This window comes from Triticum dicoccoides, chromosome 5B (assembly GCF_002162155.2).
Source record: "Triticum dicoccoides isolate Atlit2015 ecotype Zavitan chromosome 5B, WEW_v2.0, whole genome shotgun sequence".
Lineage (NCBI taxonomy): Eukaryota > Viridiplantae > Streptophyta > Magnoliopsida > Poales > Poaceae > Triticum > Triticum dicoccoides.
Window position 1 is genome coordinate 388,868,845 of NC_041389.1, and position 13,532 is coordinate 388,882,376.

Sequence of the window (13,532 nt, forward strand, 5' to 3'; positions counted from 1 at the left end):
GAGGAGACTAGGTTTGGAGCGGCAACAAGCGATAAGAAACTGCAGCTGAACCACCACCGCATCATTCAGACCATCTTCCACCTCTTACCAGTTGATTGCAGGAACTTTTCCCCTGAAAGAAAGGTGATGGTTCGGAACCCTGGGTGACAGGGATCTATGGATTGGTGATGGTGGTGAACTCAGGAGTCAGGATTAAGAGGGAGATCCCATGGAGATGTAGATTAGATGTATCTTTTGTGCTCATTAATTTTTATCTGCCAGATCGGCCATGGGTATTTATGTAGGGAAGTCTTATTCAGAGAATTACCATTTATTGTGGTATAAATAGCTAGTTTCATTTCATATTATATTTTGTGAATTACTTCCATCATAAACCATGTTGAAATCGATTCTCACAATAAATGTGTAGATGATGTGCAAAATTAGCAGGATCGCCCAAATACCATAGGCTGCGATATTTTTCAACGCATGAGGGGGATGCCATGGACAACGTGGCAGATTGTTATGCTCTATCCATCTGCATTATGATCTGATTTGTGAGCTCGTGTTATGAATTGTAGTACTAGTGACTCTATGTTGTCCCATACGAATGCAGCATTTTATCGAGAATCATCCTGCAATTCAATTTGAGCTGAGGGGATTTCTCCGTATAATTAGGTTTTGCATATTCGCACATGATTATGCTTTAAAAATCGATGACAGAATTACCAACCACGGACTTTGTAGCTTTGGTGCAAGTGATAGCTTACAGTTTCGTTTATATGAACAGTGGTTGCTTCTCCAGAAAGAGGAGCTTGGATCTGAATTGGGCAACAGAACCATGACAGAATTTTAGGAAGGCCAGCACGCAACTCACTCAACCATGGGAGAATCAATACTCTAAACTAAAATCGCCGTACCGAATCCACAACCAGGAGAGCCTAGTACCCAGATTTTTGCAATCTACTAGATGCTACAGCCACAGGCAGAATGAACTACTCCATCGGCCCGCAATAAACGCTAGAGAATTTTACCAGCGCACGTTCGCAACAAAATTCAGATACGACGCACATGTTATGAAGCTGAATCAGCAACGGGAGTGCCCAAATCTGAGCATGGCGAAATCAAACATCAGGAAAGCTCGCAACTACTAGGTCGGAGCGCGTGTATGTACTGCTCAAAATTGCACGCCGTCGACGGGGAAATTCTAGGGTAAGTACCAGCGCAGATCGAGGAGGAGGCAAGGCGCTCACCTTGTGCCGCTGCACGGAGCAGGTCCTCGCTTGTCGAGAGGGCCGGTGTTGCTCGTTGGAGCCCTGACGGCCGCCGTGCCCTAGCTTGGTAGAACCACCGAGGTAGACTCGCCCTAGCCGCACGAAGCGCCGCCAGCCGTTCTTAGTCGGGGCTGCCGGATCTCTGTCTCGCGGTCACGGCCGTTCCGTGCAACAACCGTGCAAGTGTTGTAGGGCAGGTACAATGGTTGATAAGATAGTCTTATCTTAAGTCTTGCATGTAAATTAGAGATGACAAAAAAACATGGCGTGGGATACATCTGAGGTCATGGGGTGCACCAAGCCATACGTGGCGACCTGGTCCTCTCGTAAAAGAAAACTTGGCTAGACGGTGTGCTTCTACATTAACAGCACGACTCTCAAAAACAAAATTACAAAAAAAATAGTGATGATCTAATGTTTATCTCTCTGATAATTGCTCCATAAGTTCATCTTGCTCCCATGTTGATATCTGAGACCACTTGCTGACAATCGGAGGCAACCACAAAGCTTTGGATTCCAAGGTCTTCTGCTAGAGCCAAGGCCTCTCGACACGCCATTGCTTCCAAAGTTAGTGGATCTGTGAGTCCTTGAACGACAAGAGCTGAGCTACCCATATAGTTTCCATGTTCATCTCTATATATCGTTGCCGCCGACCCACCCCTGGTTCCAAGCACTCCACCGTCTACATGGATTTTGTAGTATCCCGGCGGTGGCTTACGGGGTCGGGTGTGTGCCTGTCCTGTGGTAACACTCCTTACCACAGTTTGATGCATCTTCTCCTTGACTATGCCGAGCTCAGCCATATACCGTGTGATGAAATCATGGGTCGCCTGGGGGGATTGGAAAATAGATTCGTGTATTGCTTTGCGCCTCGCATGCCAAATGGACCACAATGCCACCGATGCGAGCGCAAATTCATCACGTGATAACAACTCCATCAGCGTAAACAACCATTGCTTTGCTTGTGGCTCCACTGTAGCTATTATTTTATGTGTGATTTCCTCATCAATAAGATCCCACACGCTCCTGGAGGAGGTGCATTCGATCAGCGAGTGACGCCAGAAATCCTGAACTCCACACAGCCCGCACTGCGGCGAGTCTGTCATGTGGCGATGAGCACGGACGTCATTGGTCGGAAGCGATTGCTTAGATAACCTCCAAAGAAACATCCGAACCTTGCCTGGCACTTCCGTTTTCCACAGTGTTTTCCATGCCCCTTCGTCGGCCCTGGAGCTGGAAGGACCCGGGATTTCATCCAGCCATGCTTCTCTCCTGTTTCTGGTAGTTACTAGCATTTTATAGGCTGATTTAACAGTGAAGGTACCATTTTTCTCATGAAACCAGACCCAGAAATCTGTGATGTTCCGTGTGCATATTGGCATACCAAGGATAATTGTAGCGTCCATAGGCATGAAAGTTTGTTGGACAAGCTGTCTATTCCATGATGCATTCACAGAAATTATGAGTTCTGACACATGTGTTGGTGGATTTGGCGAGATACTCCCGTAGGGACGCATCATCTCCTCTCTGGGAAGCCAGTTATCGGTCCATATGTTTGTACCTGCTCCATTGCCAATTCTCTTGATCAATCCTTGCTTAAGAACATCCCTTCCCTCTATGATGGCCCGCCATACTTGGCTCGGATGGCTTCCCAATTCAGCCTGGAGTATATCAGAAGACGGGTAGTATACACTTTGCAGCACTCGAGCACTCAGTGACTCTGGATCTTGCAACAAGCGCCACGCCTGCCTGGCGAGCATGGACAAGTTAAAAAGTTTAAAATCTTTGAAACCGAGACCTCCCATTCCCTTGGGTTGTGTCATCGTTTTCCAGGAGACCCAATGTGGCTTGCGTTTTCCATCTTTTGCTCCCCACCAAATTTTTCGGATGAGCATGTTCAAGTGTTCACACAAGCCTCTAGGTAATTTGAAACATGACATAGAAAATACTGGGACAGCCTGCGCAACGGATTTGACAAGAACTTCCTTACCAGCCGCGGACATAGTACGCTCAATCCAACCTTGAACCTTGCTCCAGAGTCGGTCCTTGAGATATTTGAAGGCACCGTTCTTTGAGTTTCCTATGTATGACGGCATACCCAAGTACTTCTCATTTAGTGTTTCATTGGGAACTTGGAGTGTCTCTTTGATCTCCTGTCTGACCGAGTCAGGAACCCCCTTACTGAAATATATTGAGGATTTGGAGTAGTTGATGCGCTGCCCAGTCGCTTGGCAATAAGTGTCCAGCACATGGTGCACCTCAGTTGCCCCCCCTCATTGTTTGCTTTGAAGAATAGCAGGCTGTCATCAGCGAATAGAAGATGGCTTACAAGTGGCGCCGTAGGGGCTACCTGTAGTCCACCCAAGTTGGATGACTCACTTTTAGATTTTAACAGGCACGAAAGGCCCTCTGCTACCAACAAGAACAAATATGGAGAGATTGGGTCCCCTTGTCTGATACCTCTTGATGGAATAAATTGTTGTAACTTCTTACCATTGAACAAAACAGAGAACTTGACTGTGGTAACCAAGCTCATTACAATGTCAACCCACCTGTTTGTAAAACCAAGCTTTAACATGATTGCCCTCGGATAAGCCCACTCCACCCTATCATAAGCTTTCATCATGTCAAGTTTGAGAGCACATGACTGATGTTTCTTGGCCTTGTTCCTCTTCATAAAATGTAAACATTCATACGCTGTGATGATGTTGTCTGTAATCAGCCTGCCAGGAACAAAGGCTGATTGCTCCTCTGATATTATTTCAGGTAGAACTACCTTGAGCCTGTTAGATATAACCTTGGAAGCAATCTTGTACAAGACATTACATAGGCTTATTGGGCGGAACTGAGATAAGAGGGTTGGATTTTTTACCTTTGGTATGAGTACCAAGATTGTGTCATTTATACACTCCGCCGACTTCGTACCCTCCACTATCCTCAGGATCGCCTTTGTTACCTCATCCCCACAGGTGTCCCAATGGTGTTGAAAAAAATGCGCTGGGTATCCATCGGGACCAGGTGCTTTCATTGGGTACATCTGAAATAGAGCCGTTTTCACCTCCTTGCTTGTATATGTGGCATTTAACATGTCGTTCATAGCTTGGGTTACTTTTGTTGGGACTGTGTTCAGTACCTGCTCCATGTCGTATACCCCCTCTGATGTATAGAGATTCTGATAGAAAGTTGTGATCATGTTCTCCAGCTCTAAGACATTTTCCGTAACCTGGCCATCCGGACTTTGGAGGGACTTTATTTGGTTTTTTCTCCTTCTTCTACTTGCCCGGAGATGAAAGAAATATGTATTTTTATCACCATGCATCAGCCACTCCATCCGGGCACGTTGCCTCCAAAGTATCTCTTCTCTGTGATAAAGCTCGGTTAGTCTGTCAATTAATTTAATCTCCAGATGATTTGGCCCGAATCTGTTTGGGATCACGAGCAACTCCTGTAGTTGTGCCTTTAACTGTTGTATCTCCCGTCGCACATTCCCGAAATGAGTACGGTCCCACTGGCCTAGATCCTGAGCCAATGAATGCAACTTGTCGCTTATCTCCCTCACCGAATCTCCCGCACTGCTCTGCCATGCATGTTGGGTCACCGGGGACAGTGACGGGTCCCGTTCCCATGCCATCTCATATTTAAACGAGCGCGGGGCCCGGCTGCATGCGCCATGCACGTAGCTCACAATCAGCGGGGCATGATCACTCCAAGCCGCTGTTCCATGCTGCAATGTTGCTGACGGGAAAGCTATCGTCTAGGCCGGGTTAGCAACCCCTCTGTCCAGACGAACTCGGGTATATGTTTCACCTGTTACCTTCTTCTCAAAAGTCCAGTCCGTGCCAATATATCCGATGTCAGCTAGGCCACATGTATCCAAGGCGTCCCTGAATGCATCCATCTGTGCTTGGCTTCTATTCCCTACCCTGTCATGTTCGTGAGCATGCAACACCTCATTGAAATCACCTAGGACTAGCCAGGGTATGTCGCTTGTGCCAACAATTCCCCTAAGCATATCCCAGGTTTTGTATCCTTCACTGACCTGTGCTTCACCATAGACAAAAGTCACCCTCGTTTTAACATCTACAAGTTCATCAATAATTGCATCGATGTGATACTGAGAATAACCAACAACTTCAAGCTTTATTTCATCACTCCAGAAAATTCCTAAACCACCACTCCTTCCCAAACTACTAACAGCATAACTTTTATTGAAACCTAAAGAACCAGCCATGTTCTCTACTCTGGATCCCTCTATCTGAGTCTCAAGAATGCACAATACAGAGGGGGCATATTGCTTCGTTAGTTCACGAAGCTCTTGAACTGCCGCGGGTTTGCCAGCCCCACGGCAGTTCCAACAGAGTAGACTCATTGCGCTAGGCGCGACCCCACTGGGGGGCCCGCCAAACACGCATCAATGTTCTTGCTCGTAGCTGTGTTCTTTCCGCTGCTTTTCTCATTGGATATGGTGTTGGTCTTGTTCCTCTTTGCCTCTTGCTTGGACGACGGACTCGGTGGGATTTCGATGGGCGACGACGACACAGCTAGGTTGATTGAGTTGTCAACAGGTGCTGGTAACAGTAGCACGGATGGATCCGCCACCGCAGCTACCCTCTTTCTGTTTCTGTCTCCGTCCTCCATCTCAGTGTCCCTCTCCTGCATACCATCCTTCTCTCTGGTGGCTGACATCTTTTGCTCGTTTCCACGACCCCTTCCTCTTCCCGCACGGCCAGAACCCCGTCCACCTCCTCGGCCAGTCCTATGTTCAGAACTGTCACCATTGGCTCTTCCTTCACCAGGTCCACTCCCCGGGCCCTTGAACCATGATGCTTTCAGATCTTTGAATACCAAGGCCTTTGGATCATGAACTCCATCCCCACATTCTTTGAATAGGTGACCCATATATCCACAGACGGCGCACCAGTCGGGGAGACGTTCATACTTCACCATGTATATCTCCCTATGCATAGCATCTTTCTTCTTCACCACCAAGGAAACAACATTCTTGAGAGGCTTTGTAACATCAACCTTCACACGCACCCGTGCAAAGTTGCCCTCAAAATCTGGGGACCGTGGCTCAGCATAGATAAACTCTCCCACTGTTGACGCAAGGGCCTTTATTTTTGAGAAGAAACCATCTGGGAAGTCGTGAATCTGAATCCACATGTCAATCTTTTTTAGCTCAATAGTTGAAGGTTTTGTGAACCCGTCGTATGCCTCCAGCACCACTGCTTTGCCCTTGAAAGTCCATGGACCATCCTCCATCACGCGCTCCCAGTCACCTAGACACTCAAATTGCATAGTGTACAAGTTATCTTCAAGCGGCCTAATCTTCACCTCCTTTGTCAAGTCCCAGGTCACCCGCATATTTCTGTAAAACCAATATTGGTTGTAGGTCTTCTTAGTATGAACCCTAATGATAGCCATCCAACGGGTCGCCTCAACTGGCAACTCATCGTCCTCGATCACCACATCCTGGAGTTCGTCCTCCTTCAGTCCCAGCTCTTCCATCATTGCTTCCAGGTCCATCATGCCGCTGCCTGATCCCGAAGCAGCTTTGTCCATCTTCCCTTGCCCGAGGGTTTTGGTTCCGCGGGCGGTACGGTCCCTAAACAACCTTGCCCCCGCCAGTCGAGAGGCCCCGTAGAGCCCCTAGCGTCGGCGAAGAGGGAAGGAGAGGGGAAACGAGAGACTCTACGGTGGTGCGATCGATCGCCGCCGCCGAGAGGAGCCGAAAACCCTAACGAGAGGGTCTAGTTTAGATGGAGTCCGAGTCGAGACGGTGTGTAGTCGGGCTCTACGTGGCACTATTAAGATAGAACAATTGTACATGCCCTTACTCGCCAGCACCAGTTGTGGGCCTTTCTTTTTTTTTAGGTAAATTTTGGGGCCTCTCTGGTAGCCGCAAGTGTGCAAGTCGGTTTTAGGGCTAGTTGTGGCCCGTTTAGACCGAACCCATGCATCCATTGTAGGCCCAAACATATGAAGCCCGTGTCTCTTTTTTTCTTGTCGAATATTGATGGTGGGATTTCTTTCTTTTCCAAGGCGAAGAACAATATATATGCACATCACAAGGCATGTAGGGCCAGTTCTTTTGATCCAATTCTGAAGAATTACTGCCCAGAGAATCACAATTATAAAAGAACTCGTTTCTGCCCCAGGAATCATCTGAGAATTATCAGAATCAGTAGTGCAATCCAAAAGCACCCCTCACCCATAATTCTGGCAATTCTGCGAGCTCCCGCAAAACAAAACGGTTCGCTGCTGGTGTCTACCCCTGTTCAAGCGTCATATTGCACGTACACTGCCACTCGGGCCAGACGCCTGCCGCCCAGATCTCACCTTCCTTGCCAGAGCTCGGCCAGCCCTCGCCGGAGCTCGCCCCAGGCGGCCCTCGCCCGAGCTCGCACGACGCCGGAGCTCGGCCAACCTCGCCCAAGCTCGCACCAGGCCGCCCTCCGAGCTCGCCCCAGGCCGCCACCCCGATCTCGGCCATCCCTCGCCGGAGATCGGCCATCCCTCGCCGGAGCTCGGCCATCCCTCTCCCCAGGCCGCGTCGTCCCAACCCGCTGGTGAGGTGCTCTTCCTCGTCATCCGAGCTGACTGCTCGGCCCCAAATCCTCTCAGCTCACCGCGGCGAGCAGGAAAGCAGAGCAGCAATGCTCACCGGAAGGAAAGAGCAGTGCTGCTTGCCGTTGCCATGGTCGCGTCTCCCCTCTGTCTTTCTTCTCTATTCTGTCTCCTCTCTTCTCTGTCTCTTCTCTGTAATTTTGTCCAATGTTGTGACTAGGAACCTGGACTCTTATCTCTGTAAAAATACCATTGGATGCTAGCAGTTATCTGAATTTACAATCTTCATACAACAATCACAGGCTAGAATTACGGAAAAGAACTGGACAGACAATTCTGTGGGCAGACGATTTTGTGGGCAGTTTTCAGAATCATAATTCTCTAAAATTATAGGGAGAAAAGAACTGGCCCGTAGTCACATAGGAGGCGTTTGATAAGTTTGCATCGTTTTGGGGCTACCTGCAAATGTGAATGAGTTAGGAAGCGCAGATAAAAAACCACGTTGTGCAACTCGTTTGTTCTCCTGCATATGGGTTGCGTGCATGAGGGAAGCATTTTCCTCCAACATTTAGTTGCCTGCGTTGAGCTAAGCTGATGCACTAGGCAGCAATTGGTTGCACGTTGTTCGGCTCGATTTGGCCTGATTTAAGAGTTAACACGTACACCTGAACACAGGTACAATGGAGCAGATAGGTGTAGATTTATTCGTCTACGTGAGTCCAAACGGAAAACATACAAGTGAAAATTGTGTGGAACAACGATATGAAGCTAGTGGTCAAAACAAAATTTTGAATGGTCAACCGTGTGTGATGAATTTGCCGAATTTCATCCAAACACATAAGAGAAAATGGCTTCTATACCACTGAGACAAGCATCAATTGCTCATTTGCCATCGAACAAAGCTCTAGTGCTCATACACCAGACACAAACGAATTCTAGTGCTTATTTGCCATCGCCGTTAGTCCATCGTCAGAATCTCTACGTTTTCCTGTCAGTCAATCTGAGAATTCCAATTTTACCCTCGTCTTATCTCTTCTCTTAGAATAGAAAAAAACAGAAAAATCAACGCACACCACACCACCCGACCAGTTCACGCACGCAACACAGCAGCGGCCATGGCGGAACCGCTGCCGCCGCCGCTCCCCCAGCGCATGCCCCTCCTCCCTCTCCCGCTCCCTCAGGCTAACTACTCGTCGAAGTTTCCGCCGCTCCCCCAGCCTTTGCCGACGCGGAAGGTTCCGCTGCTTCTCGAGCCCCAGCCAATGGAGGCACTGCCGACGGCACCGCTCCCCCAGCCCCGGCCTCCACCGCCTCCCGCCACGGCCCTGCTTCCCTCCCTCCCGTCCTCCGCTGCTTCAACTGCCTTAGCCCAACTAGCAGCGCCGACCTCTCCCCGCGACCATGTCACGCAGAACCCTAGAATCGGGGATTCCGGCGATGTGGAGAGCGGGTCAGGGACGTCCACGGTCGAGGCCCTCGAAGAGATCATCCCGTACGTGGGCACACTCGCTGCAGCTCCTCTGCCCCAAATTTCCAAGCTCCATGAGGAGGACGGCGTGGCTGACGAATGCGGCTCCACCTCTCTCTCTGATATTTGTGCTAGGTAATTTTTCAATCTATCTATTTTTGCTAAAGTTTTAGATAGGAGCATACAAATATTGACATGGTTTCATCCTCCACAGGATGATCCAATCATGTACTTACACAGTAGAGGTGAAGATTTGTGGCGGTGGAATAGAAATCTGTGGGGATTCTACATTTACTTGGGATGTTGTTGAGGGTAGCAGCTCAAGCTTGAAGGATCTAGTGGCTTCCATTGCTGGAACTTTTCCACTATTTTCAGTGTAGAATATAATTCTTGAGTACGTTGACTCTATTAGTGGCAACAATATTTGTGTGTCAAATGCAGGGACAAAAGAAAGAAAAAACCCATTACAAAGGTTGTTCTTCCATGTTCAAGCGAAACTGAAACTGCACTGCCTCTACTTCTATGTCTGAGTGATGCAATTGAAGACAATGTCGCCAAGTCGAAATCATCAAAGACTACCTCTAAATCTACAAGGTATGAAAGCTGCACAATCTTCAATGAAATGTTTCTTTGACAATGTGTAAGTTAGCAACGTATATTCTGTGAGGGACATCATAGTATGTAATCTGATGTTTTAATGTAGATCAAAGGCCATATCTGTTGCGCCTGACAGCCCTGCAATGGGCACTCGAAGCAAGAGGAGTGTTGCACCTGACAGCCCTGCAATGAGCACTCGAAGCAAGAAGAAGCTGAAACTGTGATACAACAAGATTTCACATATTATTTACATATCGCAACTCTTCATGTCTAATTTATCTCTAGAGTTTGCTTATGTGAACAACCTACTCTCGGTTGTGGTCTTTTGGTAGGGATGAAAACTTGAGTTTACTTATGCATGACTGAATTTGGTGCTTGCTGAATGGTTTCTAAACGATGTGAACTTTGATAAGTATTATTCTGTAGCTGAAGTATATATATGCTGATACTGTTATATGTGCACGGTTGTTTTGCTGAAATGCTCAAATTACAGGAAAAATGCTGTCAATTTTTTCCTAGATATGTTCTCTCATTGTCGCTTATTTGCCACTGAGGGCAAACAAGTCATTTTGGCATATGAAAACAGTGAGGTAACGTTGTTCTAACAGCCAGTGGTATACGAGCACTAGAATTCGTTTGTTACTGGTGTATGAGCACTAGAGCTTTGTTCGATGGCAAATGAGCAATTGATGCTTGTCTCAGTGGTATAGAAGCCATTTTCTCAACACATAATGATAGAGAGATGCGTGTCTATGATTGCCGTAACCGAAAATGTACAATACGAAAGTTGTGTGAAACAGCAAGATAAAGCTACTGGACAAAGAAAATATCTAACAGTCGATCGTGTGCGATGAATTGACAAAATTTGTCCAAAATAGCTCCAAACATGAACACAAAATTGAACACTTACAGTCAACGAAATTACGAACCAATCGACTGAATAGAATCGGAACATGTGCATCTTTTCCGTGCACAAATTATCACGAATCAAAGCACAGTTGTATAGATTAGAAAGGACTAGGTGAAGTTAATTAAGAAGGGTGTGTAAAAATTGTACATTGCAACATGAACCCGTTGACAGTGTCCAAGGAATTTGCCGAGAGATGTCTGAAAAGGCTCCAAACATGGACATAAAATTCAACATATACAATCAACAAAACTACGAACCAATCATCTAAATGGAATCAGATAGTCGACGCACATCTTTTTTGTGTACAACTTATCCTGAATCGAAGCACCATTGTGTATATTAAAAGGGACTAAGCGAAGAAGTAAGAGGTTGATTAGAACGTAACCAAGTACAACTAGCTACACCCATGCACCATGTGTCATCTAGGAGCCATCCACGTGCGCTTCATTGCATCGCTCGGGCCTGGCTCGCTGGAAACGCTCAATTCGACCGTTTCTCCTCAGCTAGGCTCGGAGATGCTTTAAACATCGCGGGGCTGAGATTTTGATGCAAAGCACACAACCAAATAAACTAAAACTACATTGCACGGGTCTAGTTGAACCTCATGTGGGCTACCAAATGTGTCAATGACGTCCAGAAAAGACCAATCATGGAGCGCAACAGAGAGGTCAGCACGCCGGTCTAAATTCTATGGCGCAGGGGTCTGGGCCCATCGCACATTGCACACCTGCATGTTGTGAGGGCGGCCGGAAGCAGACCTAGCAACCTCCATTACAAAGGAAGTTGCGTTAACGCAGTCCAACCCGGCGCGCGCCGCTCAGTCGCTGACGTCACGAAGGCTTCGGCTGATACCACGACGTCGAGTGCCCATATCTTTCCCGCGTAGTTGGTTAGTGCGTATAGGCCAGTGGCCAGACTCAGATCAAATACCAAGATCTCGTTAAGCGTGTTATTATGAAGCAACCGCGAACGCCGGCCAGGGCTAGGCCCACCTCTCGCCTAGGTGGTCTCAACCTGCCCTGTCGCTCCGCCACAAAGTAACAGTCGGGGGCCGTTCGGAACCCAGGCCCACCTCTACCGGTATGGAGCCACCTGTCCTTCCAGCTCCCACATCGGAATCACTTGCGGGTACTCAACGAGCTAACCCGACTTTAGTCACCATCTATATAGTATGTAGGTATGTATTGTATATACCCGTGATCACCTCCCGAGTGATCACGGCCCGATAGTATAGCAAGGCAGACTGACAAGAATGTAGGGCCAATGATGATAAACTAGCATCCTATACTAAGCATTTAGGATTGCGCGTAAGGTATCAACAGATGTAGCAACAATGACAGGCTATGCAACAGAATAGGATTAATCGAAACAGTAACATGCTACACTACTCTAATGCAAGCAATAAAGGGTAGAATAGGCGATATCTGGTGATCAAAGGGGGGGCTTGCCTGGTTGCTCTGGCAAGAAGGAGGGGTTGTCAACTCCGTAGTCAAACTGGACAGCAACAGTGTCGGTCTCGTAGTCTATCGGAGAGAAGAGGGGGAAGAAACAATAAATACAATGCAAACAAATGCATGACGATGCATGACATGACAAGGCGTGATGCTAGGAGTGCCCAATCGCGGTAGTCGGTGGTACCGGCGAAGGGGGAAAACATCCGGGAAAGTATCCCCGGTGCTTCGCGTTTCCGGACAAATGAACCGGAGGAGGAAAGTTGCGAGTTCGATAGGTTAGGGATGTGTGGCAGACGAACGGGTTACGTATTCAGATTTGTCTTGTCGTTCTGAGCAACTTTCATGTACAAAGTTTTTCCATCCGAGCTACGGTTTATTTTATATTGATTTTAAAAGATTTAAATCATTTTTAGCATTTATCTAATTATTTTAATTCGAAATTTGGATTTATGACATCAACATGATGTCATGCTGACGTCAGCAATCAACAGGTGTTGACTGGGCCAATCTGACGGTGGGTCCCGCATGTCATAGACTCATAGTAATTAGATAGGGCTAATTAGCTTTAACTAAATGATTAGGTTAATCTAATCTGATTTAGTTAAGTTAATTAATTCTTTAACTAGTAAGCGTGCACGTGCAACGCACGTCTCCACCAATGTGCATAAAATTTATGTGAGTATAAATTTTAAATTTGTATTATGAAAATTTCAGAAATATCAACAAGGAATAACCATGAAAAAAAATCGATGTACCACAATATGCATTTTAAAGCACACCTGGTGTAAACAGAAAAATGATGTACATGGTTCAAAGACATGACATCAGATGAACATGAGCATAATGAGTAATCATGCATACAAGGCATGTCTTAGCTGATGTATGATGTATGGTGTGTGTTTGGATTGCTGCCGTTGACCAAGTATGGGCGTTCGTTTGGATGGAGACCAATAAATTGGCTCGCCTACACCGCATCAGTGTTCCTAGTTCATTTCGACGCCAACTTTTTGGCAAGCTGCGGGCGGTAGAATCCTACGCCAAAAATTTTGGCGTGCCCACGCGTTGGTAAGGCCAGCTGGGGCAGCATCCAAACACACCCTATATATTAAATCAAACATAAGAGGCAGAAACTGAAGTGTTGCAAAACAGCGGAAGGAAAACCAAATATATTTTTTGCCCAATATATTTAAGTTCTCACACAAAATAGGGTTATTTTTAAGATTGCTCTCTTTAAACTTTGATAAGTATATCGAATACCGGCATAAATGGAATACAAAATCGCC

General features: G+C 47.0%; 1 protein-coding gene across 2 annotated transcripts in view; it reads right to left on the reverse strand.

Moving 5' to 3' along the window:
* The window catches only part of LOC119309341 (TPR repeat-containing thioredoxin TDX-like), a 4,835-nt gene extending 3,400 nt beyond the window's left edge, over positions 1 to 1,435 (reverse strand). For both annotated transcript variants that reach the window (XM_037585364.1, XM_037585363.1), the window contains exon 1: positions 1,233 to 1,435. The gene's annotated coding sequence lies outside the window, so the exon portion shown is untranslated. The remainder of the gene's footprint in view (positions 1 to 1,232) is intronic.
* Between the last annotated feature and the right edge of the window lie 12,097 nt (positions 1,436 to 13,532).